General features: G+C 59.1%; 2 long non-coding RNA genes and 1 pseudogene across 3 annotated transcripts in view; 2 read left to right on the top strand and 1 right to left on the bottom strand.

The window, feature by feature from the left end:
- LOC308640606 overlaps positions 1–23,938 on the top strand; it is a 663,035-nt gene that overhangs the window by 235,466 nt on the left and 403,631 nt on the right. The gene's annotated exons all lie outside the window — the stretch shown is intronic.
- On the bottom strand, positions 609–22,549 carry LOC308640613 (cell surface A33 antigen-like; annotated as a pseudogene). The gene is made up of 7 exons: positions 22,507–22,549; positions 12,649–12,804; positions 9,911–10,127; positions 5,739–5,885; positions 1,878–1,997; positions 1,110–1,245; positions 609–741 (listed from the first exon to the last, which is right to left on the bottom strand). The product of its transcript is annotated as a cell surface A33 antigen-like (transcript).
- On the top strand, positions 13,800–16,572 carry LOC308640605. The gene is made up of 5 exons (XR_014020310.1): positions 13,800–14,410; positions 14,798–14,882; positions 14,964–15,108; positions 15,241–15,315; positions 16,291–16,572. It is a non-coding gene; the product is annotated as an uncharacterized lncRNA (long non-coding RNA).

Raw genomic sequence — 23,938 nt, 5'->3', positions numbered from 1 at the left:
CCCGCCCTTCCAAACAGGCTCCCAGTCACGCTGCGGGGACTCCAGGGAAGCAGGAGCTGTGAGGCCCGGGCGCCCCAGGGGTTCCTACTCCAGGCCAGCTGAGGCTGGGACAGCTGGAGGCTGAAGGCCAGCTGGCGTGTGCCCAGGAGTGAGGTGAACAATGGAGTCCTCCGCATACTCATTTATTCTTTCACTCTTTCAGCAAAAATGCACTCAGCGCAACCCTCTGTGGGGTGCTCCTCTGGGTGCTGGGCTCCCTTGCAGGGCTGGCATGGCGTCCTCAGGCAGTTCTGAGCAGGGCTGCCCATGTGCTGTGCACGCCTGCCGGAGCTCCCGCCAGCTTCAGCCGCTGGAGGCTGTGGCCTGGTCCAGGTCTGGGGGCAGACCCTGAACTCAGTGTGGCAGTGGGCAGGGGTCATTTTTCAGGGGAGTGGGTTGGCGGGTTGGTCACAGGTGGGATTCCTCCAGCCAGGCCCCCAGAAGCAAGCGTGGGGAAGAAGTGCTCCCACCACTGCCTGGGCTGGGGGACAGGGCCGGGCCGGGAAGAAGGAGGCCAGGAAGCAGGAGGCTGTGCCCCAACCCTCCATGCACCCAGCTGCAGCGGCCCGTCACTGTCCAGCACGGTCAGGGGATTCGTGCCCTGAGCTCCTCTGGTCTTCGTGCCTGTAGTCGTCTTCCTCTTCCCTCCCTCCGGAAAGCTCTCTCAGTTGCTCTGATGGCTCCTGGTAAGCCGCCTGGTTCCTGCAGGCCGTGATGACAGAGGGGAAGGTCCCTCACCTGGGCCCCGGGAAGCTGGGCTCCTGCAGACTATCAGAAGAGCAGCCTTCACACCCACCACCCCACCACCACTGCAAAGGGACCTGCATGGAGGGTCAGGCAGGGAGTGGGCAGGAAGGTGCCACAGACCTGACCTGCAGGCACTAGGGAGCAGCACAGGGACCCGCCCAGGCCTGGCCCCGGCCAAGCACAGACCACAGAAGCCAGCCCTGGGACTGTTGGGTGAGCTGCTACAAAATAGGGGTGCCAACATAGTAGGTTCCCCAGAGGGGGTGGACATGTCTGTGAGGAGTGGGCTGCCCAGGCCCCCCACAGCTGTGCCCAACACTCACGGCCTCGTGTCCTCCTTGTCCACCTCCTTGTCATCCTTTTCCCGGAAGCAGCAGCAGTAAATGATGATGCCGATGATGATGAGGGCTGCCACCACGCCCCCAGCAATGCCCGCATACAGGGCCACATTCATGGAGGCTGCAACAGGTCAGAGTAGCTCACTCCCCAGCCCCTGACGTGGCTCGTGCCAGGGGGCAGCAGGCAGTGCAGGGGGCTGGGGCAGGTCCCTCCCAGCCTCTGGGCCTGTGGCACTGTTGGCTTCTGGCCACACCCCTCAAAAGATATAGTCTACAGGACCATGACCAGTCAGGCCAGGGACACTCCTCAGGTTAGAGAAGGGACAGATTGGTCCCTGGTTCTGTACCTCAACACCCTGGGTCACCCAAGCTCTGAGACCTCGGGTGTTAGTCCCGCCAGCTCCTAGCTCATGCTAGAGCTAGACCTGGTGTCTAGCTGAAGAGTGTCCCACCCTAAAAAGATGGGCCCGGGCCATGGCAGCTATCCCTGGGTACAGCCCCATGATCCCTGAGTGACTCTTGGGGCAGAGGACTGGGACCCTCCAGAATGCCAGGTGCTGAAGTCTCAGGCTCCACTTCCAAAGATCCAGTGAACTACACTGGCCCCCAGGTGAGGGCAGGCCTGGGACAGGAGGCATCTTGCCAGGTCCCCATGCTGCCCTGCCAGTGAGTGGCTCTAAGGGAGTCCCAGTTCATCTCCCGGGGCTCAGCTGAGTTGGGACCATGGCCAGCCACCTGCCCCACAGCTCTCACAGGGTCTGACAGCCACGGTGATGCTGCAGAAGGCCGTCCCCACGTCGTTGCTGGAGGTGCAGATGTAGTAGCCCGACATGTTTGTGGAGATGTTCTTCAGAAAGACGGTCTGGCCTGAGACTGAGGGGACAGCAGAGGGTGAGGCCGGGGCAGGCAGGGCCCGTGGACGGAGCTGCAGCAGCCGCTTGCTCTGGGCAGGGGAATCTCCACCTCCATGGCTGGAGCCCAAGCCACGGTGGCTCAGTGGCACGCGGCTTGTTAGCCCTGCGTCCTCGGCAGGCCCTGTGGCTCCCTTGGGCCTGATTCCCCACCATGGTCAGAGCTGGCCACACCTGCCCCGCAGCTCGTGGGCGGGACATGAGGTGCTGCTGGTGAATGTGGCCTGGTGTGTCCTGAGGGCTCCAGGGAAGCACAGGAGCAGGGCTCGGAGGGTGCTTCACGGCTGGAAGGCTGCTCACCACCGGAGACCTAGCTCGGAAGGCCAGGCTGAGCACAGGTGTCTGCCCCAAGGGTGTGCGCCTGCGCTGGGGGGAGTGGGGTGTGGGTATGGGTGTGTGGGGGTGGGGGTGGGGTGTGGGGGTGTGTAGGGGTGTGGGGGTGTGGGGGTGGGGTGTGGGGGTGAGGTGAGGGTGTGGGGGTGTGGAGTGTGGGGGTGTGTAGAGGTGTGAGGTGAGGGTGTGGGGGTGTGGGGGTACGGGTGTGGGGTGTGGGGTGTGGGCGTGTGGTGTTGGCTGGGGAGGAGGCAGGCTCTGGCTAGGCTCTCTTACCCCCATGGCTCCAGGGAGCCAGCCTCTCTGAGCCTCAGCTGGGAAGTGGAGTGAAGACACCATCCTGAGTGAGGGAGCAACGGCAGCCTCAGAAGGAGCTGGAGACCTGGCCTCCTTGTTGACTGCAGAGCCAGCCTCCACACCTGCTTCCACCGGGTGGTCACATGCCCTCCTGGGCCCTCGTCCTGCCCTCGCTGTTCCAGAGCTGCCCCTAACCTTCAGCAACAAGTCCAGCTTCTCTCCTGGTGACAGGTTATAGGCCTGGCCTGTCCACCACCTGGCTTCATCTCCTGCCCCTTCCCCAGGGGGAAGCCCCGCCTGGCAGCCTCTGGTCTCTCCCCAGCGCCTTTCCTGTCTGGATGTGCCACACAGTGCACAGAACCCTCCACGTGCTCAGCCCTCCAACAGTTTTGTGCGGTGGGTGGAACAAGGGCGCCCATCTCCAGGTCCTAGACACAAAAGTCCTGTTCAGGTCTCGAACTCCCTGGAGAACACCACAACTGTCCTTCAAAGTTCACACTATGAAAGCCACGCATGCCCATTATGAGGATGTGCAAGGGACCCAAAGCTGTCCCTCCAGCTGGTTTAACCTGGAGTGTACAAGCTGACCACAGCTAAGGAGGGCCCTTGTCCTTTGGCCTATTCTGTCCACAGAGGAGAAAACACAGAACAAAATCCCAATGGCGCTGTTGGAGCCAAGAGCGAGAGGTTTCATGTGTTCTGAAGGGTTGGAGGAAGCCTTGCAGGAGTGGGCGCCACCAGGCCCCATACCTCACCACATGGCCTAGGGCTGCTTTCCTCCAATCTTTTCACAAATGCAGTACTTTCTTCTAATTCCTCCCTGCACACTGGGGCACTGACCCCTGGATTCTCTCAGAGGCTGCTCTTTCTGCCCTGGAATCCCAACTGCGTGTTCCAGAATAACACTTCTGGTCCTGGCAAGGGGGTCCATGAGCAAAGCGAGCTTAGGTGTCTCTGGGCAGGCGTTAATGCGCTCCCTAAGGCACAGCTCTCCACGTCCCCGGGTGCTAGCGAGCCCTGGGAATCTCTGATAAGGGTTTATGGCACCAGTGGTCCCATTTCCTCAGTGCACTGGATCTTGTTAAGAGGGGAACACGCTGTGGGGAGAAACACTGTGGGAAGTGCTCCCAGACCCTGGGTAAGCTTAGACCTGAAGCTTGACAAGGTGACACTCCGTCTAAGGCCAGGCGCACACAGCGCCCTGCAGACGGTACCTGGTGGGTGGGGCAGCGTGGGGCACAGCTGCTCTGCAGTGAGCCGGGCACAACCACTCTGTGGGTCTGCCTTTGTGAAGGAGCTGGGGCTCCAAAGCTGCCTTGTAAAGGGACTGATCAGTTCTGACATCCAGGGAAACTGCCGTTTCTGCTGCAGTGGTGACACCTTGTGGCTAAGGGGTACACAAAGGGGACAGCCATTGCCTCCCACCTTCACTTGGTTGCTGCTGTGAGAAGTTACCCTCCCAGAAGCCCTGGTCCCCCCAGACACCAGTGTCGGGTTATCAAGGCCTGACTTTTCTGCCCATCCCCTGCCTCTATGGCTTGTCCATGAGCTCTGGCTGCCACCTCTCACCCTGGGGGCTCAGGATCTTCCTGACCCACCCCTGCCCTTTACCACCTCCTTCCCTAAAGTATTCCAGCCTCCTTCCCTGATACTCAATCCTCTTCCTTCCCGGATGTGGAACTCAGCTGACCGGCATGGGCTACAAAGTGTGCTCAGAGGTCTCCCCTGGGTGAGCTCCTCCAGCCCTGCCCACAGCCTCCCAGGAAGGTGACTAGGCTCCTCCTGGTTTTGTCGTTTCTCAGATAAGGATAGCAAGGGCAGAGAGGCTGCAAGAGACTCGCAGCTACAAGAGGAGAAATCCTGGCTTCCTGGTTGCAGATCCCTGTTCCTTTCTCTGCTAGTTTGTTTCCACTGAGCACCAAGTCAGAAGGGACCGATCTCTGATGTTGGACATTCTGTGTGAATGCAGGAGGTCGGAGGGGCCATGCCAACATGGTGGGCTGCAGTGTTTTAAAAGTCAGAAGAGGTTTCGGACCGACACACAGAGGAAGAAGATGGGGACAGGTTCCGGGCCCGTGGCAGGTGGGGTGGGACAGCCTCTCCTCTGGACCTCAACATCTGGCACTGGTGCGGCCATTCACAGCCCTGCCTGTCCCACAAGGTACCCAATCTGACTGAGGCAGGACAAAGCTGCTCCCTCCAACCTCCTGCCTTGCTCCTAGACCCCCCAGGGATCACCTGAGAACTAAGCTTTGGCTCCTGGTCACAGAGAGGTCTCTCCCAGGAGAGGCAGAAGGGCTGGGACCCGGTGCCCTGTGAGGCTTCCAGAAGGTGCTGAGGCCGACGGCAGAGGCCTGCCTCCCTGAGGGACCCTTCAGGCCCTGTCATCCCTGTCTTCAGGAGGGTGCAGCACTGGGTGAGCAGCGGGTCGGCGCCAGGTAAAGGCAGTATAATATTTGTAGAACTCTTTTTCCCTCCTAGCTTCTCTCTGGACTTAAAGGTCAAATACCAGCTGCCCAGCACAGAGCTGGTCTCTTGGCAACAGTAGCAAACCTCCCGCCTCCTTCCTTGTGGCCCACGTGGTGAAACTGGGGGCAGGGCCATAAACAGGTGGTGACTTTGCAGAGGAGCAGGTGGTGAGCTTGGGTGGACTGGGATGGGATACAGATAGGAGGTGGGACTAGGACATTCCCCTCTTGGGTGAAGCCACAAGCTTAGACTCAGGGCCTCAAATGTACACTTTAGGTCATAATTAAAATCCCACCAGTGCCTCTGCGCAGAGTGGCCATCAGTTTGTGCTTTCACAGGAGAAGAATAGGATGGGGAACGAGGAAACTGAGACAACACTTATCACATGCTTCTGCTGAGTGCTTCTGCTGAGTGCTTCTGCTGAGTGCTTCCTGTGAATCATTTTCATTTCTCACAAATACCTGCCAGGTAGGCCTTATGAGATACCAGTGCTTGAATGGAAGGCCCCAGAATCACAAGTGCCCAGTGGAGGAGCAGCCCTCCAGGGCATCTGACTGGTCAGCCCTTCCTCCCGGCCACTCTTGCCTCCCCCGCTGTCCCTCACCTGGCGGGACCAGTGGCTGCTCCTGGTTCTGGGTGCTGTAGCTCTTCCAGCTGTACTGCGGGGCTGGGGAGCCCTCTGCTGACTGGCAGGTCAGCTGGATGTTGTTCCCAATCACTGTCTCTCCCTCAATGCTGCAGGAGGGTGGCACTTGGAGGGTGGCACTGGGAAGGAGAAGGAGCATGTTGGATGGGGTGGGCCGCCACCTGCCTCCCCAAGACCGTGTTCATTCCCAGGCCGAGGAATCTGTGCTCGGTGGTGAGATGGGACGCTGGGAGATCACTTCACTTCAAAGTATGGGCTCCCGCTGTTGCCCGCCGAGAGGCAGCACGGACGTGGCCAGCATGGTGTCCGGCAGGGGCACCGCAGCTCGGATCCTGTGCTCTCTACTTCAGAGTCACGGGATTTTGAAGGCAGTCCAATGTGGCCATCATAAAGATGGGGAACTGAGGCCCAGAGGGGTCACCTCTCATGGGTGCTGGCAAGCTGGGATATCCCCCAGTTCTCCTGACTGCAGACCCAGCGCCCACTGCACACCCCTTGCCACGTTGGGGAAATCCCACTCCCTCAGGTCCCCCACCTTCCCATCTGCAAAATTAGGGACATCACACCTCTCCGTAGAGGGCCAGAGGCGATGCTTTTACATCTGTGGACTGCGTTACTGTGATTGCTTTTTAAATAATGCTTTAAACCTGTGGAAACAGGCAGTGGCCTGGACCTGGTGTTGGCCACCCCTCGGTCAAAGGCTCTCAAGAGCCCTTCAGCTCTGATCTCTCAGTGACGTTCTCTGGTTTTGCTTTGGCCCCTTCCCGCATTGTGCTCAGAAAACACATCACTGCCCTGGCTGGATGATAGGAGGGACCCTGGGCAGCCCCAGAGGTGTCCACTGAGACCAAAGGGACACAGGGGCAGGGATAAGAAAGGGGAGCCCCAGCAAAGAGGTTGCAAACCCAGAGGCCACCAACAACCCACATCCTCAGCTACCCACAGCCTCCCTGGGGCCTGGAGCCTTTCCCCCAGTGGCCTTCACAGGCCACGGTGTAGGGTGCGTCAGCAGGCCTGCCTTAAAGTGCTGGACACTGCACCAGGAAACCCCGGGGGCAAAGGACAAGCAGTCTCACTGCCTCCAGGCAGACAGCCAGGCCCACTCACACACGGCTGGGACGTGAAGGAGAGTGGGGGTACAGGAGGCCAACAGTGGAGGTGGGTGGGCCAGTGGAGAGGCGGGGCACTCCAGGCCAGGCCGACAGAAGGCTCTGTGAGCGAAGGCTGGAGCTTGCTGGAGGCCTCTGGCAGCGGCCTGAGGGTGGGGGAGAGCACATCCACACGCCCCCTGGGATGGCTTGCTTGCCGTTGAACAGTGCCACCACTTCTGCCATCCATGTGCACAGTCACTGAGCATTGATTGTCATCCCAATCTGGGCCCCACCCGGAAGTTACGGGGAAGAGCTGTCCAGAACACACCTTCCTGCCCTGGCCAGCAGCTGCAGTGCTCTCTGAAAACAGGTGTGTTGCTGGGTGTGTCCCACATCCCTAGCCGCCAGGGAGCCAGCCAGGCATGAGGAGGAGGGATAACACATCAGACGCACTTGCTCATTGCTTCTCCCAGGAGGACAGTCCCTAAACCTAAGGGGCAGAGGGATCCCATCCAGTCCTCCTATATCCCGGCCCAGTTCCCCAGGATTGCAGCAGCATGAACCCAGGGAGGCTGCCACCCGAAGACCATGAAACAGCTGCCTTCTTGCCCACTTTGGGGATGAGAGGTTCCTGGGGGACAAGAGGAAGTGACATTTCCAAGGAACCAGGACAGGCCTGCTGCTTCTCTCTTGAGCTCCAGGGGGGTGCAGAACAGGGCTCTCTGGTGCCCGACCTTTCCCTCTTGTTCCCAGGCAGCCTTCACCAGGAGGCACGGCCCTCAGGCCACAGGGGAGCCGGCAAGAGCACCAACACCTGGAGGAGCCCCAGCCGGCCAGAGTCCCACCAAGTCCCACCAAGTGTGGGGCTGCACCTAGAGCCCTGCTAGGCCAGGTAGCTCCGTGAACCGCGACAAAGGGGAAGGGGAGTAACCAAGGGATGATGATGATGATGATTCTGGAGCATTTGAAGACCAGGGTGATGGAGAAAGCCTGGAAATCACATCCTGAATTTCTCAGGAGCCCAATTTGAGATGATGGCAAGAAGGCAGCAGCCAGCCCCAGGAGGTGAGCTTTCCACAACGCCCTGGCCTCTGCAGGCCGCCCCTGCCCTCATTGGGCTCCCACCAGAGGCAGGGCGACCTCCACTGAGCAACATGCACGCCGGTTCTGCCTCCCGGGCCATCTTGAGCATCCCTGGGAGGCGGGACGCCTCACCCCCAATGCAGACGCCAGGGGGCGCCAGAGGCCGCGCGGGCGCTGCGCACCTGCTCCAAGATCCAGGGACCCACAGCAGGCCACCGGGCAGCCGGCAGTCTCCGCCAACCAACCGCCCTGCGGAAGAAATCTTCCAAGAATTGTTCGTAGCAGGTCGGACAAAGTGATCTCTTTCTTTTTAAAAGCAAAACATTGATTTCACTGAGTGATGTGTTTCAGATGGAACTGTGTTCTTCACCCTCAGGCTGGCTCCTGACACGGAGTGAAAGGACCTGGAGCTGTTTAAACTAACCCCAGCATACCTATATCTCCGTGTGTGCGCGCACTAGGGTTATATGACAGCGTTGTCCCTGTGGGGAAATGGCAACCGCCTTGATGTGCACCATAGGAAAAGGTTGAATGATCATAGTCCATCCAGGTGGCAGAGTTTACGCCATGACTGGGTGGGTCTATCTGTGTTGATCAGGAGAAATGTGCATGAAGAATAAAGAAGAATCAAGTTGCTCCTGCTTTGGAGCCTGAGGGAGCAGGAGGACCTGCTGGCCTGGCCCAGGCGGCCCACAGAGGAGGGTGGAGTGGTCTTTGCGGTTATCTACGCAGCACTAGCTTGTGTGGCTGTGCAGTCTGGCTCCCTGAAATGCTTTCAGTCAAGCATCCCCTTATGCAGTTAGAAATAAAACACTGCCAGGTGCTGTGAAGGGGAAAGAAACAGAAAAGTGACCTTTTAAACAGAAAAAGGTTTGACGAGTCGCTGCCTGCTGGGGTAGGGCTGTTCCTCACAGTGGGCCTACATGGTGCCCACTGAGGTTTTTCTTTTCTTTTTTTTTTTTAAGAGAGAGTGAGAGAGGAGAGAGAGAGAGAATTTTTAATATTTATTTTTTAGTTCTCGGTGGACACAACATCTTTGTTGGTATGTGGTGCTGAGGATCGAACCCGGGCCACACGCATGCCAGGCGAGCGCACTACAGCTTGAGCCACATCCCCAGCGCCCACTGAGGTTTTTCCAATACTCGCTTTGAGAAGTTGCTTTCTTCCTCTCTGTCTCATCTGAAAACCGAGGATACTGAAGTAGATGATCTTTTGGGCTCTTCCAAAACCATACATTCCAATAAGTCACTTGTCTCAGAACGTCTTCAAAAGTAGCGGAGGGGCTGAAGCTGGGGCTCAGTGGCAGAGTGCTTGCCTAGCGTGTGCGAGGCCCTGGGTTCCATCCCCAGCACCACAGAAAACAAACAAAACCCAAAGGTAGCGGAGCCTGACAGTGGTGTCTGCCGGGCGGGCGTGGGAGGGTGGTGTGGGGTCTTCCTCTGGGAGCTGCACTAGGACAGGGAGAGGCGCACTACCTCAGTCACCACGTGGCCCTGAGAGTCCCATATTGAGTCACAACAGGATTGGGGGCTTCTCTTTTTCTTCTCTTTCATGAGTTTGTCATGGAAAGGGAGGAGTTGGTGTGGGGAGAAGAGCTCCGGGTGGGAAGGCCACTCCAGACCCTCCTTCTCTGACCTCTGGAACAGTCTGCCATTTGTGGAGAAATCAGGCAGTCCTCATTTCAAAGGGGGAGCAGTGGGCCCTGCCCTGGGACAGACTGGCAAGCCACTGCTGCCTGTCGTCTCACCTGGGGAACCTACCACGGTACCAAATACCCTGCATTATCACCAAGTACCTTGCCTCATCACTGGGAAACTTGCTTACCTTACCACGGGTAAGTTACCACCAAGTACCTTGCCACCAAATACCCTGCCTTATCACCAAGTACCTTGCCACCAGGTGCTTTTACTGGCCCCAGCCTCTTCCCACCACCCAAGAGAGAGACGCAGCACTCACCCAGGACCAGCAGGCGGACGCGTGACTTGGAGATGCCCACCATGTCTGACAGCAGCGAGACGGAGCACTCGTAGGTGCCGTTGTCATCCATGGTCAGCTGGTCGATGGTGATGGAGGCGTCCGGCTACCCAACATTGCTTGATATGTTGACGCGATTCTCATAAAGCTCGCCGAAGATGTAGCTTTGGGTCTTAAATGTCCAGATGACCACTCTTTCCTGAGAGGAATAAGAAATGACACCTGGTCCTCTCCCCCAAGGCCCTGACCTGGGCCTGTCCTTGGTGGCCCTGATTGGCTCCCCTGAGACCCCAGAGGCACAGACACACAGGCCCCTAGGACCAGAGCCAGCGCAGGTGCCCATTGGTGGTGCCTTCAGCTCCTGTCCCTCTGGGAGGTCTAGGATTCACCTTAAGTGGAAGGACTGGAACCCTGGGAAAGGGGAGGGCAGTTCAGCCCCCGGGGCACTCGTGGGGCAGCGGGCTTTCTGGGATCCCTCGGGCCTCTCTGGCTGATCACCCGCCCCTTGTCTCCTCCCCTTCAGTCAGACGGCCCGTGCTTACTGAGCAACCACCCAGGGCTTCCAACTCACTTTCTTTTCTGTTTTCTTTTACTTCATTTTTATTTTTTTGATACTGAGGATTGAACCCAGGGGCACTTAACCCCTGAGCCACATCCCCAGCCCTTGTTATTTAGAGACAGGGTCTCACTGCGTTGCTTAGGGCCTTCCTAAGTGGCTGAGGCTGGCTTTGAACTCGGGACTCCTGCCTCACCACTGAGCTGCTGGGAGGACAGCGTGCAGCACAGGCCCAGCCCCCTGTATTTTCTTGACTCCTGGCTTTGGAAGTCATTTAGGTGCTGATAACTGATTGTTGGCCTAACAGCACATGGCGGAGCTGGACCCGGACATTCCAGCCAGGCTGCTTGTCTTCTAACCCCAGTTCTGCCACTCACTGCTAGGGTGACCTTGAGCATGTGCTTGACCTCTCTGTGACCCCATTTCCTCTTGTGCCTGCCTCAGGGAGCTGAGTGAAGGCACAGCAGGTAGCTCAGGCAAGGCAGCCAGGCGCAGGGGTTTTGACCGCTTGGCCTCGGCCTTGCTGAGCCTCTGCTTGGCTCCTGCTTGGCTCCTGCTTGGCTCCTGGCACTCGGGGGTGGGTAACTCGGGGGCTCTTCCCCACGAGTGATGGGCTTGCGGGCAGCCACACTAGGCAACCTCTAAGGCCAGCGCTGGGACTGCCCAAGACAGGCATCACTTCTAGGCGTGGAGCTCGGGGGCCTCCTAAGAGAGGTGCTAGGAATCCTGAAAAATAACAGAGAACTAGCCAGCGGAGGGCTGGGGCTGGCTGTGCCGGGAGGAGCCAGTGGATGTCCGGGCAAACGGACCAGTAGGTGGTCAGTGTGAAGGAGTTGGAGGGAGGATGGCAGGGAGGGGGCGGGGGAGGCCAGTGGCGGCTGCTCCTTGGGCAGTGCCGGCCCCGCGTTGGCTGCGTCCCGGCAGTTGGCGTGTGTCAGCTCACACCTCACGCGGTGGATCTTAGGGTTCCAGCTGCATCCCGTGAGGCAGAGCGCACCCCGAGCTCAGGCCTCTTCCGAGGCCGCGTGGCCCAGGAAGCGGCAGAGCTGGGTTCCAGCTGGGCACCTGGCTCTGGACCTGAGCTCTGGAGCCCATGCCAAGGCAGCCCTGGGGGACGCCTGCGTGGGGCTGAAGAGCTTGCATCTTACCTTGAAGGCACTAGAGTCTCAGATTTTAGGAAGTGGGGTACAGAATGAATTGGAAGGGGAAAGGGGATCCACCAAGAAAACAGTCCCACAACTCAGGTGGAAGGTGCTGGCCCCAGACCAGGTCGTGGTGGTACACTCAGGTGGCGGGGTGGAGCAGGGAAGAGGCAGGCCCCAGGGTTGGAGAGGGTTTAGAATCAGGGTGGGGCAGCCCTCCAGGGTCGGTGTCCTTTCCCAAAGAGGAAACAGGAGAAAGGGGGTGCTGTAAGAAGAACTGCTGGCTCCGTTTCCACAGGGGCTGCCTGGCGTGTCCGAGGATGACCCGGAAGAGCAGGCCAGCAGCAGCCCGGGGTGGCGAGCACAGCTGGCTGAGGGTTTGGGGGCAGTGACAGGCAGGTGTTCTCCCACTCGCAGGCTAGATAAAGCCACCCAGTGAAGGAGTAGAGAAATGGCAAGCCTGGTGGTGTCACTCAAAGGGACCAGGGGGGCTTGGAGAGAGCCAGGGCGAGACCGCCCGGGTGCTGGGGGGCCTCTGGGTCCCAAAGGCTAATAGTGAAAACACGGGTGAGCTCAGTTGACTGTGGGGGTGAAAGCAAGCCACGGGGGCAGAGGAGCACGTGCAGACAGTGCCACGGTACCGGGGGACCAGGGTGTGGAGCCATGTAGCTAGAACAGGGGTGAGGGGGGAACAGGTTTTCAATGGGGAGGGCCCCATCAAATGACCTGGCCTTCAAGTGAGGAGTATGCGAATCAAAGAGAGGACTGACTCTACAGGAACCATCGGGTCATGCGAGACTGGCCAATGGAGAGATCTGAGGACAGGTGACTTCGAAAATGAAGATGATGTACTCCAGCCGTCCTTCACCTGACACACCTGCTCCTGCCTGCCCCCCCCCCGCCCCGCAGGTGCAGTTGATTCTGCGGATGGTATCAGAAGACCTTGTATTGTTGGCCTTCCGAGGGGTCACGGTCAGGTGATACCCGTCCCCGTGATGCTCCGGCCTTTCATGGAGCCTTACCGAATGAGTCCTGAGAAGCTTGTCCCACTGAATCAATCCCTCTCTGTCAGGGGCAGAAGTGTGGTAGGTGCACGGAAGGGTGGCACTCTTTCCCCTGGCAGCCCAAAGAATTTCCTGTGGGGGTTTCCACAGAGATGGCATTGACGGTCACCCAGACTGGAAAGAAAGCAGGAAAGCCATGCAAAGGTAATGACGTGGACGTCACCATGCACGGCATGGGACCTCTGCCAGAATGCCCAGCCCTCCTGTCCTGATGGCCATGGGAATGGCTGCCACAACAGCAATGGTGGCCAAGGACCTCTGCTGTCCTCCAGGGCTGGGAGGCCAGCGCCTGTGCCTGGTCCATGCATCTCCACCCCGCAGCATCACAAAAAGGTCTGGTGCATCCGGTGGACAAGCCTGGCTGCCCCCTCAGCCCCACCTCCTCCCATCTCCGCAGATTTTCTAAGCCTCATTTTCTCATCAGTAAAATAGGAGTCTTCGTTCTGACTTCCCAGAGCTGTTGGGGAAATGAGAAAAGAGACCGTGCATCCATGTTTCCTGGTACCTGGTCACAGGAGACCTCGACACACATTGCTGGCCTCACATGGGACTTCTTCATCTACTAACTGATGTGTGTGGTGAGAGTAAAGGGATGAGGGTGTTCCCAGGAGTGCCTTTCAATTCCATCTCTGCTGGTCAGGATCCAGCCAGAAGCCAGAGGGGGGAACACAGGACGACACTGCCAGGGCTCTCCGCTTGTCACTCCTGCGCCAGCTTTACCATAGCTTGGCGGCTCAGCCCCCTGTAGGCATCTTGCAGTTCTCTCATGTATTCTCCCAGTTTCCTTGACAGTAGAGACTTGTTACCCCTGCCACAGGGTCAGGGACATCAGGCCATGTGCTCTGCTTAGCAGCTGACCCAGCCATGGCAGCCAGCACCTGGCCAGCAGGCAGCACGGCCATCTGACAGGCAGCCCCAGAGGGCGGGACCACAGGATCCACCTCCTGTCCCAGAACTTCACCTGCCTTCTTCTGTCCCCCTCGAATAGTTAATATGTGCCTATGGTGGGGACCAGGCCCCTGCTCTGCCCACCACGTGGTCATCTCCCTGGGGCACACTGTGTGGACATGAAATGGGCTCACACGTAGGATTGATTCCATGACCAAACTCCAAGGATGACTCTTGCTGGCAGGAGGGAAACCAAGAAGCAGCTGGGAACCGCGGGGCAGCAGCGTCCACCACTGGTCTGGACCCCTCGGCTCTCGGGCTTCACACACGTGGCAGAGGTGTCACCTCCAGATACAGGACACGCAGGGCTGAGGCAGGAAGCCTCGCCTCCCGCAGGGCAGCCACCTTCTCCCCCGGCCCTCCCTCTTCTAACTCGGAAGCGCCCTTTGACCTTGTATCCCCTGGTCTGCGCCCCACCGCGCTTATCACACCCCCCTCCATGGCCACTGGGGAAGTCGCAGCAGAGAGCTGAGTGCAGGGCTTCTGGGTCAGGGCCTCCGCAGGGCTCCAGACCCTTCTCTGTTCAAAGCATGACCTTGGGCAGTCGACTTAGCTCTCTTGCCACAGGGTCCTCACTTGGGGGTGGATTGTATGGGATTAAGTGACATGAAACGCAGATTTCCTTTAGGGGTTCCTAACTCAAAATTGGCGCTCAGCAAATGAGAGCTGCTACTCCTCAGCACACACCTCTCCTTTCCTGGCCGTGGGCTGCTGCCGCGGTGCCCCTGGGTAGGAGTTGATCCCAGAAGACAACCACCCACCACCATCCCAGGTGAGCTCTCAAAAGGACTGGCAATTGCTAATGATTGTAACCAGAGAACAGGTCAGTCTTAGAGATCGTGACAACAGTGAGTTAGATCCTTTTATGCTAATAGATTTGCGAAGGAAGACAGGAATGGATGAGAAAGAGCTTGAAAAGGAAAAGGGCGGCAGGTAGACTGTAAACCTGAGAAGGGTGTAAGAGGACTGGTCCCAGCCCTGGGGCTCACTCACGCTCCCCACTGCCCCAGACAGGCTTGAGAACCTTGTGCCTAAGGCCACCTGGTTATCTGCCTGGTGGAACCTCAGCCCCTCCCGGGCTCAGACACTGCCCTTGCTCTGAGGTCACGGTGACACATTCTCCACCATCCTCACCTGTTCCTTTCACTTCTTCCCACAGGCCTCAGGACCACTGTCCCTCACTTTCTCTTCTGTGGGACATTTTTGTCCCCACTGGGATGTGCCAAAGTCACCAGGAGGGACAGGTGATCCATGACTAGAAAACTGGGAAGTGGGGAGATTCCTTCCTAGAAGCTTCCAACTGCCCACTTTCTGCTTCCTTGTAGGGGGATGGTGGGGGCACCTTCCCACTGCCCAGAGCCGCCTCCCTGACCCCGTCTGGTGCTGCTCCACCTGCGCCCCTCCTGCTCCAGAAGTCTCCTTCCTACTCTGGGCTCCCTCTCTCCTTCCTTCCCAGGCTGAGCCAAGTTGGTAGGTGCTAATGACCATCGTGTCCCCCCAGGGCAGGCAGCTGGCAGAGCAGGGCCTGAGCTCCTCCTGCTGCAGGGCTTGGTTGGGGGCTGGCCAGCAGCCTCCTCCAGGAGGCCCCTCACTCTCCCGCAGATCCTCCTCCTGTTCCTGGCTGTGTCGCTCCTCAGCCTCATTCACTTCTCTGTGTGAAGTTTCCTCAACAGTAAGGTAGGAGACCACGCCTCTCACCCAGGGCTGCTGCAGGGCAGGGCTGCAGCTGGGCGGCAGAGCACCTGCCTGGCACCAGCCAGGGCCAGGCCTGGGTTCACTCCCAGCACTGGGAAAGGAAAGATGGAGGGCGCTGGGACTGAGCAGCTGTTTATCGCGGCCCAGCTCTGCTCTCCAGCTGCCACCCTGCAACTGCGCCTCACCCAGCTCAGCCCAGGCTGGGCACGCAGGGGGGCTGCAGCAATGCCCTGGGCATGTGGGGGGGGGGCTGCAGCAATGCCCTGGGCACACAGGGAGGGCTGCAGCAATGCCCTGGGCATGCAGGGGGGCTGCAGCAATGCCCTGGGCAGCCTAGGAAGGAGCCACAGGGAACTAGGCTGAGGGAGCTCAGAGCTCGCCACCGGAAACGAAGATCCCCAGGACTCCTGGGTTGTGGAGTGTGCCAGGTGCCCCAGACAGAACAAGAGTCACCTAACCACCTGAGGAGGCAGGGAGTGGAGGTCCAGCTTGAGGCCTCCATGGTGGCTTGCAAATAATGAAGGTTTGTTAAGAAGATAGTAAACTATCTCTTGAGACCAAGCAGAAAGGAGTACCTCAAAGGAGGATAATGAAACGCTCGACAGACTGCTGTTGAGGCCTCCACAGTGCATTAGGGGGCCCTGGGGGAACGGCCAGCAGGGCCTCCATCAGGAAGACCCATTTGTTCAGAGAAACCACTTCCTCAGCTGGGGAGGAGATGCCAGGTGGGACCAGCGGCCCCAGGTGAGACGCAGGCTCTGGCTGAGAAGAGCTCCCCGGGGAGAAGCAGGCAGGTGTTCTGCATCCCAGGTGGGAAGTCCCCAGGGGCTCCCAAGCCGGCAGCGAGGGACAGTGAGAGGGTCAGGGACTGGCGGCTTGAACAAGCCCATTGAGATGTTGATCGACACGGATCCTTAGGATCCACAAATTACATCAATTCAGTGAATTTCTTCCTAGGTCCTGGCTTTGGCCCCCGCCCAGAAAGCCCCCAGGACCACTCGGCCCTCACTGCAGCCCACCCTTCTGAACTGCGTCAGGCCGCGCGCATCGCCCGTGGGTGTGTCTCTCATACCATGTGGGTCTGCGTGTACAGGTGGCATGTCCCTCTGTGCCAGCTCCGTGCCCCAGACTTCTCTTGAGCCCCCCACTTGCTGGCTCAACCCCAAGTTGTCTATGCAGAGCTGGGGGCCAATTAGTCCTGGTGAGTGAGTAACCTGGGCACAGTCCCTGCCTGGGAAGCAGCCAGAGGTCACCATCAGCAGCAGCCTAACCAAGGGCTCCCCATGAGTGTGAAGGGGGCAGTATGAAGGGGGCAGAGTCCAACAGAAGGCTCCCTAGAGCTGGGCCTTGGCCTGGCCCCAGGCTCAGTGCACTGTGTCAAAGTGGTGTAGATGAGGAGTGAAGCCGGCTGCAGAGCCATCCATACAACACCACCAACCCCCACGGAACAAACCCAGGGTTAGTGCCAGTCATCCTTGGGTTGGGGACCGCGGCACCCTGGGTCTCTTCCTGGAGTAATTTACTCTCCACACGCTCCTCACAGTACTCTGGTGGCCTCGATGCCAAGCAGGAGGTGAAGACCAGGACACCTGGGGGCCGCCTTGGTGTCAAGAAGCTCGTGACCCGGAAGGTGACAAAGCTGAAACCAGGGGCCTGCTAAGGGCCTTGAAGGTCCTTAAGTCCCCAAACTAAGATGGAGAGCCTTGGGTGGCCCGAGGTTCCCGGGAAGGCGCTCCCAGCAAGGATAAGACCGGGAATGGGGAGGAGCCAGAGGAGCAGGCCTCATGGGGAGGACCAGCCTGGCCCTGGGAGGAGGTGGCCCATCCACCACTCACGCCCCTCTCCCAGGGAACTTGTGACGGTCCCAACCAGGAGCGGCAGTCTGGGGCAGGGCTGTGCTCCCCAGGAGTTTCTGGCCCCTGACTCCCCAGGGCGGGTTACCGGGCGGCGAGGAAAGGGGAGCGCCCAGGAAGAGGAGGGCTCCAGGAGGGACCATCGGTGCCCTGGGCAGAGAGGCCACTCCAGGGACTGGGCAAAGACCACTCCCACTGAGCAGCAGGGAGGAGGCCCCAGGCCCCCGCCGAGCACTCCCAGCAGGGGAGGTGAGAGAGCCACCAGACGTCCCCTCCACGCCCAATGTGCCCTCCACACACGGACTGTCCCCCGGCGGGAACTCCCATACAGAATGAGGGCACCAGCTCCTGCTAGACACAGGTGCCAGCTGCAAGGGAGGGGCACAACAGGGCTCCTTCAGCCCACAGGGTCTGTCCCCTCTGCAGCCCTCCCCCACCAAGCCCTGGGAAAGACGTGAGGTAGGCACACTCGGAGAGAAGCTAGTGTCCCAAGAATGTGACCCCTGGAGAGGAGCAGAGGCAGCCTGGGGAGACAGGGAGGGGGACCAGCAGGAGGGAGGCAGGGAGGGCAAGCCGCCCGTCACCCAGGGGCGTCGGAGGGAAGGTGCTTGTCCCTCAGCACCTAGCCAGCAACGGGCTGGGCGCCTGTGTCCAGGCTCCCTGCCCGACGAGGGAGGCGTGGCTGCCCCAGTGGTGTCCAGCCCTCAGGTGAGTCAGACAGTAATAAATAAGTAGTCACAGAGTAGAGGGGAAGCCACCTTGGTCACAAGAGTCACCCACTGAACAGAGAACAGAGCTGGGGCCTCAGGAGGAAGAAGGGCCCGTCCAGCCGGGGTGGAGGAGGAACAGGAGGAGCGGAGAGGAGCTAGGAGGAGCAGAGTTCAAGGAGGAAAGGGTGTGTGTGTCCCAGAGGTGCCAACAGGCAGGGTGTGGGACGGCACCAAGGGCCTGGCCGGGGCCTGAGCCCCATCCCCCAGTCTTCAGCCTCCAACCATTCCCTCAAAGACACAGGTAAAATGGCAGACCTGCCCCACCCCGGCAGCTTAGGGCAAGTCCTGCCCTTCAGCCAGGCCACAGGCTGCCACCCCCAGACCCTCCTACAAAGGGACTCCAAGGTCACACCATGAGTCCACAAAAGTGGGCTGGGTCCAAGCCTAAGAGTCATCGGCAACAACATGAGAAGAAACAGAGGAAATGAACAGAGACGGTGAGAGCGAACCTCGCCAGGCACAGTGGGCATCTGGGACCAGTGCCGAGAGACAGGGGCCGTGAGTGGCCGGGCCATTTCAAAAGCTAGTCCCAAGACTCTTTGAGACTCTTACCCTCAAGAGGCAGGGGTAAGCCCCCTCTCTTGACTTGGGGTCTGAGACTGACCCACAGGCTGTGTTCACAGGGTAGGGCGGGTCTGGTTCTGGGCCTAGGCCTTCCACTTCCTGCCTCTTGGGTAGTTGGCTCTTGGACTCCAGCCACAGCCCTGAGAAAGCCAGTTCCCTGTGGAGACCCCCCAGTGGGGAACAGAGTCAAGTCCAGCTTGCCAGCCGCCCAGTGCCCATCTTGGAAGGGGATTTTCCAACCTCAGGGAAGTCACCCCGGCTGAAACTGCCAAGCCCCATCCCAATTGTAGATTTGTGAGCAAAATAAGTGATTTGCATGGTTTTCAGCCACTACATTTGGGGTGGTTTTGTAGATAGGAATAGAAAATGGTTTTAATTCTTTTTTTTCCCCCTGAACAATAGTGAACATAGCAGGTGACTCTTGGGTCTCTGCCCCCTGATCCTGAATGGGTTGGGTGATGCCTAAGGACCGAGGTCACTGGGAAGGACCCGGTTAGGGGCCCGAGGACATGAGTTTGTTTTGTTTGAGTCTGAAGTGACTTGGGACTCTGGGTTGGGCTGTTGGACTCCTGGGACTCCAGCCCAGGAGAGAGGTGGCGCCTGAAGGCCGGCATCTGCGAGACAGCTACACCCGGTGCCAAGGAGAGCGTGGGGTGGATGTGGATGCAGAGAAGCTGGAAGGGTCGGGTCTGAGCACAAGGAGCTCTGACCCCATGGTAAGGCCAAAGAGGCTGCAGAGGAGACGCGAAGGAGCAGAGCCCCTGGTGGAGGGGAGCGGGGGACGGAACAGGGAGCACCGCAGGGAGGAGGAGGAGACGGCAGCCCAACATTCCTGCCACCCACCTCACCGCGAGCAGTGTGGCTGGGTCACCAGGAGCCCTGGGCTGCAGTCCCGGGGCCAAGGCAAGGTGCGATCACACCCGCGTACAGGAACAGCTCCTTCCTGGAGCCTTGCCTCTCAGCCATGGTCCTGCCACAGCTGCGCCACCAGGAGCTTCTTAGAAATGCAGACCCCAGAGCCTAGCCTGGGCCTGCTGCAGCAGCCTGCCCCGTAGCGAGGTCTCTATGCCACCGTGCGCACGGCTGGGCTCCTGGAGGAGGCACCAACCAGAGGCTGGCAGACACTCGGGGAGGTGGTAGGACGAGGAAGACCGAGCTTAGAGAGCAACTGATCACTAACCCACTTCTCCTCAGGCTCCAGAGTGAAGCTCTGAACCCAGAGCACACACCAGAGCCACGTGGGCAACTTCTAGAACGTCGGAAAGAAGTCCCGACCTCCCTCTGGATCTGGCTGCACAGGGTTAGGGAGGCTGGCCTCTGTATTTTACTCCCCAGGTGACTACAATGGATGACCAGAGTTAACAGCCACTCCCTAAAGGGCCACTCCTGCCCACTTGAACACATGCCCCTGTTAGACTGACCATCCCCATGTCCTCTGCCTCCGGGGCTACGACTGGACTAGCTGGGGACGGACTGGGACCACCAACCCTGAGTGCACTTCTGAGGGACAGAGGGCCTCGTCTGTGAGTGCTGGCTTCTTCCTAGTGCCCAGGAGCCAGCAGCTAGTGCCCAGTCCCTGGGGAGCCAGGAATTGGAGTGGCCACAGGACACAGGGCCGTGGTGTGGATGGAGGGCAGGCTGCCTCTCTTGCCATGGCACCTGCCGTTGACACCCCCTGACTCTGGCCCAAACACACCTTTGGGGACTGAGATTCACTGGGCACAGGACACTCTAGCTCTGAGAAGAGCCCCGTGGACTGCCTAACCTGGGCCAGGCCACTGCGCCGACACGTGGGTGACGCTAGGCTCAGACATGCCTGAGGGAGCGCCCCAAGCCAGCCAGCCAACGGATGGCGGGGCTTCAGCGTGGGCCTGGGGGGCAGCACATTCATGAGACCCGTCCTTCTGGGGATTGTGCCTCTCACAGAGGCCCAGGAAGGAGGCTGACCAGCCTCAGAACGTCAGCAGCTTGGACTCCCTTCTCTGTGAAGACCTAGCCGCGTAAGCACCGTGGGATTACGGAGGCTTTTTACGGGGAAGGAGGAGACAAGGCCTTCTTTTCTCATGGGGACACTTCGCAGTGCTGGATTCCTCCGTCTGTCTGTGTAAAGCAGTGCTTCCCTAAACCTTCCTAATTAACTGGGGAAGACCAGGAAGCTTCCCGTAGTTGTCGGAAGGCGGGTCGTGTGTGTGTGTGTGCGGGGGGGGGGTCAGGTCTTCAGAGTCTTCACGGGCCCTGGACAGAGCTGATCAGTGGCCTCCCGGAGCCTCCCCACGTGTTCCTTAAGCACGTCTCTCGGCTCTACCTTATCACATCGGATCCTTTGGCATGGATTCTGGTGGCCCCCTGAGACCTGGAGTCTGGTGGCCCCCTGAGACCTGGAGTCCGGTGTCCCCCTGAGACCTGGAGTCCGGTGTCCCCCTGAGACCTGGAGTCTGGTGGCCCCCTGAGACCTGGAGTTTGGTGTCCCCCTGAGACCTGGAGTCCGGTGTCCCCCTGAGACCTGGAGTCTGGTGGCCCCCTGAGACTGGAGTCTGGTGGCCCCCTGAGACCTGGAGTCCGGTGTCCCCCTGAGACCTGGAGTCCGGTATCCACCTGAGACCTGGAGTCTGGTGGCCCCCTGAGACTGGAGTCTGGTGGCCCCCTGAGACCTGGAGTCCGGTGTCCCCCTGAGACCTGGAGTCCGGTATCCCCCTGAGACCTGGAGTCTGGTGGCCCCCTGAGACTGGAGTCTGGTGGCCCCCTGAGACTGGAGTCTGGTGGCCCCCTGAGACCTGGAGTCTGGTGGCCCCGTGAGACCTGGAGTCTGGTGGCCCCCTGAGACCTAGAGTCTGGTGGCCCCCTGAGACCTGGAGCTGACCACCAGACTCCCTGGCCTAGGGCGCCCCCACAGTGATGTGCTCACTAGAGAGTCCATTGCAGAGGAAGGAGCCAACCAGGCCGTCCTGGCTGAGCTTGTCTTTCCCGTGACCCAGCCCTCCCCAGCACCAGCCGGCTCTCTGCTCAAAGGCCCCCAGGCTGGCTTTTGAGAGGTAGGGCAGGGAGGGAGCGGAGGCCCGTGGTAGCCCAGGTGGTCCTGGGCCAGCCTGTCTGCCCAAAGGAAGGCGCTGTACGGAAGCTTTCTGGGCTCACTTCCCAGGGCGTGGGAGGTTCCTGGAATGGCTGCCACTTGTCCCCATGATCACCGGGTCCCGGGAGCCCACGACAGTTCCTGAATTGCAGGGTGATGATTAAACACACTGAACTGAAGTACCCCTAAAATCTCCCACCTCTAGCTTCCTCTCTCCGTCGGCTTCCTTCCTAGCAGCGGTGCCAAATGCCAAGCCCTCCTTCCAACTCATGCCTGCTCTGTGGGACTCTCCCCAATGAATTCACTGCTTAGCACTTGGTTTGGATATGACCACTGACCCATAAGTGTCTGATTTCCATCGGGGGTGTCCCCTTAGAGTTTTCCATGCCCAGAGCACCGGGAGCTGCAGAGCTTTGGCCTCTGGGAAGGGCCCTCTACTGGGTTATGCACTGATCATGATGTTGGTTGAATAACGTCACCCCTCTGCCTCAGTTTCCCTCAGTGATAGAGGTGGACACTCCTACCATTGTGCCTCTCTCTGGTTTTAAGGCAGCGGTTAAAATTCGAGGTTGTGAGTGTGTCTAGATTCACATCCTGGATTTTCCAGGACGACCCTGGTTTCAAAGACTCTGTCCCCAGTGGTCAGATCTTGTGTCTGACCTAGGATCTACTTTGGACATAGTAAAAGGTAGACTTACTCCAGCAATGGGCTGGGATTTTACTTGCTCATATGCAGACGAGAACCACTCTGACCAGGCACTGGCCTGGAAATGCTACCCAAACACAGAACGCGTAGTTCTGCCCAGCGGAGCGCACGGTGCTGCAGGAGCCCTTCCTGGGGGGCTATGGGAAAGCTTGTCCCTCAGCCCTCAGTCCCTGTCTCACCTGCCCCTGGGCACTGGTCAGGGCCACTCACCGGCACAGAGTGTCAACAGTGTGGGCCGCATCTTTCCCACCATGGTCTTGCTCCTGCACTGCCCAGACCCGGCCGGGCCCAGGGAGCACCAAAGGAGTCCAGCTGACCAGTTCAGGAACAGCAGCCTGGGCCTGGCCCAGCCCAAAGTCTCTGCTCTTCTCCCTCCTCCTGCCCACCTCTACCAGGCCTGGCCCCATGCCACGCCCTCAACTGGATGGGCAGGTGAGCTCACCTGTGGGTTGGGCCATGCTGTACCTCTCTACCCAAGGGACCCAGCATTCTGCCCTCCCCTCTTCGGAGCCCTTCACCTACCCTGCAGTGTTCCTGTTGAGCAGGTGTCCAAAGTCCTGGCCTTCTCTAAGGTGGGGCCTCTTTTATAACTGACTCAAAGCTGTTACCTGGCAATAAAAGGGGGATGGTCTCGAGACAGGATTCTGAAGAAGGGAAGTGCATTGGCTGAAATACTTCAAGATCCAGTGTGACCGTCCCTGGGCTTCCCTCCTGTTCTAGTAGGCTTCCCAGCGGCCAGGACAGCCAGGAAGCAGATGGGGAGTCCCCTCCCTCAGCGCAGAATCTAGTCTGGAAAGTAGCAGATACACAAGTCAACACAGAGGATGACCTTGGAGATAAGTGACCCCTGGGACTGCCCTGGTTTTTAACCCACAGGCATACTGTCCTGGAAATCCCCTCGGTTACAAGCAAATTGAGATGGGAGGACACCTGAGCCCTGCAGGAGGCCCCAGTCCCCATTCTGCAGCCTCCTCTCATCTATTTCCACATCCGCGTCCTGTTCCAGTGAAATCTTCCTTTTACTCCACGTCTCTCTCTGCCTCCCTCTCAGTCTCACCTTTCCTTCAAACTAAGTTAGGAGACGGACTCTGCTATTTATGGCTGACTTGATCCGGTGCTTTGTACGGTAGGCTAAAGGATTCCTCTCCACCCTTGCACTGGATTTTAAAATTAATTTTAAAAGAGAACGAACGTGGTTTCTGAGGTTGTCCTTCCTTGAAGGACATCTTTTATTTCCTCTGCAGAGTGTGAGCTGGGGACTGGTCCACAGAAGAGAATCTCTCTGTGCCTCTGTTCTGCTTTACTCCTGGGGGTGTGTGGGGGATGGGTGGCTTGATGCAGAACTAATTGAGGGGAGCCTCCTCCTCCTCTGCCTGAGCTCAGCGTACAGCACCATCGGGTTGAGGATTTCCTGAACCAGAGGCGGCTCCACACGAACACGTCGCCTCAGGCCAAGCCTGCCACCTTGACGGGCACCTTTGTCCGTGTCTAGCATCCTGTGTGCACTGTGATACCCGGTCCTCAGGGACTGAAGAGAACACAGAGGCTCGCCCCCCCCACCACACACACACACACACACACACAGAATCTGACAGGGGAGGGCCTTCCAGAAGTTGTCCCTTGCATTGCTGCCCAAGCTGGA

The sequence above is a fragment of the Spermophilus citellus genome (genome assembly GCF_964194105.1).
Source record: "Spermophilus citellus genome assembly, contig: SCAFFOLD_55, whole genome shotgun sequence".
Classification (NCBI taxonomy): domain Eukaryota; kingdom Metazoa; phylum Chordata; class Mammalia; order Rodentia; family Sciuridae; genus Spermophilus; species Spermophilus citellus.
Note: the sequence above shows the minus strand (reverse complement) of the source record. Positions and strands in the feature narration are given on the sequence as shown.